A 3,916-nucleotide genomic window follows, 5' to 3' on the forward strand; every position below is an offset into this window, starting at 1 on the left:
AACAAATAGGGCAATGTAACTGCTGAAATAGTAGGTGTGATTGGCCACACTAGCAGAAATACTATATCTATTTCATAGAAGATAGGAATTCCTATGCACTCTCCTCTAGTCAGACCACATCTGACCATGTTGTGTTAAACGCTGGGTGTGTTTTAAGAGAAACTTTGATAAAAAAGAGAGAGGAGACCCATGAAAGTCATTTCATGTGAAAATTAAAGGTACACATCACAGAAGATAAGGTAGACAAGATATCTGGCTTCAAATATTAGAAGACCATTCATGAAAATGTAGATTAGTTGCCATTAGTATGTTATTTTTCAGGTTGGTTATGAGTTAAATAGACTCTTATCTATCAAACTGAGATATTAACCACATATTTACAGAAAAAATGTGATGTAATAGACCAAACAAGTAAACCTTTTGAAAACGGTCTCTCCATAAATGAGAGACTCTTGGTTTTTTTAAATAGTATTTCATGTAGTTAAACTTTTTTTTTTTTCCTGTCAAGATTATGGTTTCAAGTGTCATTCTTAGTGTGGTCCTTGCAACTCACTGTTCAGAGGCATCTGACTGGATTTTAACCTGAAGTTGCTTGACAACTGTGTGTTATTGAGTACAAGTGGGAAGAAGTTGTAAATATATCTAATATTGCTTCTCATGGTTCCGGTGAGGAGAGAAGGAGGAAGCAGAGAGCGGGGCAGTTAGGGGGGATAAACTCAACGTCAACAGCATCATCCAATGGCTGCAGGAAGTGAGAGGGTCCAAGCCTGGTAAGAATGTCCAGCTACAGGAGAATGAAATCCGAGGACTGTGCGTAAAGTCCTGAGAGATCCTTCTCGGTCAGCCTATCCTACTAGGCCTTGAAGCGCCACTCACAATAGTGGTGATATCCACGGGCAAGACTATGATTTGCTTCAACTTTCCCACCAGAAAGCAACGGTGCCTTGGGGACAGGGGAAGCAGTCATCGGAGACTACCTGCCCCTCACTGGCTTACAAAATCAAATATCTTGAGAATTCTTTCTTCTCAGAGGAAAACATGAGTGTGCCAGCATCAATAGAATTTATGGATTTTATGATGAATACTGCTTTAACTGTTTACCGATACCAGCCATCGTGGATGAGAAGATACTCTGCTGTCACAGAGGTTTATCACCAGATCTTTGATCTATGGAGCAGATTCGGCAAATTACGTGACCAACTGATGTACCAGATCAGGGTCTTCTTTGTAATCTTTTCTGGTCTGACCCCCTTAAAGATGTCTTAGGCTGAGATGAAAATGACAGAGGAGTGTCCTTCACATTTGGTGTAGAAGTGGTTGCAAAATTTCTCCATAAGCATGATTTGGATCTTCTATGTAGAGCCCATCAGGTGGTTGAAGATGGATATGAATTTCTTGCAAAGACGCAGTTGGTCACTCTGTTTCCTGAACCCAATTATTTTGGAGACTTTGACAATGCAGGTGCCATGATGAGTGTGGTCGAGACTCTAATGAGTTCTTTTCATATTTTAAAGCCTGCAGAGAAAAAGAAGCCAAATGCCACGTGACCTATAACACCTCCAAGGGGTATGATCACAAAGCAAGCAAAGAAATAGATGTCATAAAAAAAAAAAAAAAAAAGAAATAGATGTCATTCTGACACTGCCTAGTTGGGACTTGTAACATAGAGCATATAACTTTCATTTTTAAAACTGTAATGTATATTGGTCAGCTTGCTCAAATAGTGTTTAGGGGGCCCCCTCTTCCATTTTTTGAGTTAATGAATGGTATTTGCTGGTTATAACAGCAAATGAAAGACTCTCCACTCCCAAGAAAAAAAAGTTTTTTTTTTTGTTTTTTTTTTTTTTTTTTTTTTTAAGATTTTATTTATTTATTCATGAGAATACACAGAGAGGAGAGAGAGAGAGGCAGAGACACAGGCAGAGGGAGAAGCAGGCTCCATGCACCGAGAGCCCGACGTGGGATTCGATCCCGGGTCTCCAGGATCGTGCCCTGGGCCAAAGGCAGGCGCCAAACCGCTGCGCCACCCAGGGATCCCAAGTTTTGTTTTTTTAATTCTGTATTCCTTTTGCAAACAACTTTAATGATGGTGTTAAAGTTGTACAACCCAGAACATTTTATCCTAAGGGGTAAGTGTACAATTGATCTTTTTAAAATTCAGTTCAATCCATGAATAATGTAAATGCTCATTTTCTTTAGGATATAGAGAGCCCTAGGGTGCTCAATCTGTACATGTTTTTGTCATGAAGTGCATACTGTTTATACAAACCACTGTGAATATATATATATATATTTAGTTTTGTTTCAAAGGGATTGCTTTTTTTCTCTCATTGTCTTATCATGTACAAAATATTTTTTATAGTTATCAATATTAGGATTAACTCAGCCTTGCCAGCATCACTGGTATGATGTATATTTAATTAAAGTACACTTTCCCTTACCATATATTCAAAATGACAATTAAAGCCATTATTTAAAAAAATATATATCTAATATTAAAAATTAAATGCATATATATGCACACATATATTTATATAATAGCTATTTTATGATAATTTGACTTACATTTGTTCAGCTTTTTGTACTAATTATATGCTTTTTTCAAAGTCATCATTTAAGAATGTCATTTAATTAACTCTCTAAGCCTCTGAATAGGATACACAATGGTTTCTCACAATTTAGACCTCCTTATTAATATAATAATGTATCTAAAACAGAATCAACACAGGACATAGGAAGATATCACAGAAAACTGTGATATTTAAGAAAATTATCATAAATTAGGCTTGGGAAGTAGAGAAAATCAAAACCATTAAATTTGTTCTTTTTTTTTTTTTGTGATTTAATTTGATAGAGCTACCCTCAAAGTACAATGCATTTTCAGCCATGCAAATCTACACTCTGAGGAGTGAATCAATTATTTTACCTGAAATTAATTTACTTTTACTTCAGTTTAGAATGAAAAGAAAAGGTAATAACTGATATCCTCACCTTGATTTTTGAAGAACTGCATTTGAAAGTTGAAGGTAGTTCTAAATCAGTAAATTTTTTTTAGCTGTTGGACTTGTTAACTCCTAGAAACAGAACAAGGATCTTACTGTGTGACAGAGCGACACAAACAGCCTGTTCTCCTTGTGTATATATGTTGTATTTAAAATTTTTAAAGCATTTGATGTAATGAATATACTTTTAGGACAAGATTTGCCTGTTCAGTTTTGGTTTCTCTGACATGCTGTTCTAATGTGAAAGTAGCATTTTTGGAATTTTTTATATGCAATGTGCTATTTTTAAATCTTTTTCAAATACTGTATTATGCATTGTATGGTTTCTGTATGGCATAAAACAGTATTTTTATAGCCCTTCTGGTTAAAAATTTTTGTTCTTAAGTCATGTTATGCTTGCCTTGTATGTGCTTTAAAGTTGCATTATGTATATCTCACCTCATCAGAAAACTGCCAGTTCTTTTCGCTGGAGGCAAGAGAAGGAATTTCATACCCATTAGTATAATTGCTCTATGCCCAAACATCCAATTTTCTGTTTTATTCATTAATCTGTAAATAACACCTTAATATTTTCCTATTAGTTGAATTTTAACCAAAAGTATTTTGTTACTTTACATTTTTCGTCCTATTTTGTGTATTTGACTTAACTTCGGTTAATTTGAACTTGACACTTTTTCCTGCTTGATTACACATTCAAGCTTTAATAGCATTATAAAGGTGTTTCATATTCTCTCTTTCAATTACTGTTTTGTTTGTCTTATGGACTGTCATTGGCAAAGTAGCTTCATCTCTTTGGAATTTTTAATCCTCTAAATTGTGAAGACTCTTCTCACTGTTTATAACTAGGTCTAATCTGGTAGATATAATTGTTGGCATTTTCTGGTCTAAGCACACAGCGTATAGCAGAAATGAGA

At 35.1% G+C, this 3,916-nt stretch overlaps 1 pseudogene; it reads left to right on the forward strand.

Annotated features, from left to right (window-relative positions):
• Positions 1–511: 511 nt before the first annotated feature.
• On the forward strand, positions 512–1,666 carry LOC144313283 (serine/threonine-protein phosphatase PP1-gamma catalytic subunit pseudogene; annotated as a pseudogene).
• The last annotated feature ends 2,250 nt before the right edge of the window (positions 1,667–3,916 follow it).

The sequence above is a fragment of the Canis aureus genome, chromosome 5 (assembly GCF_053574225.1).
Source record: "Canis aureus isolate CA01 chromosome 5, VMU_Caureus_v.1.0, whole genome shotgun sequence".
NCBI classification, from domain to species: domain Eukaryota; kingdom Metazoa; phylum Chordata; class Mammalia; order Carnivora; family Canidae; genus Canis; species Canis aureus.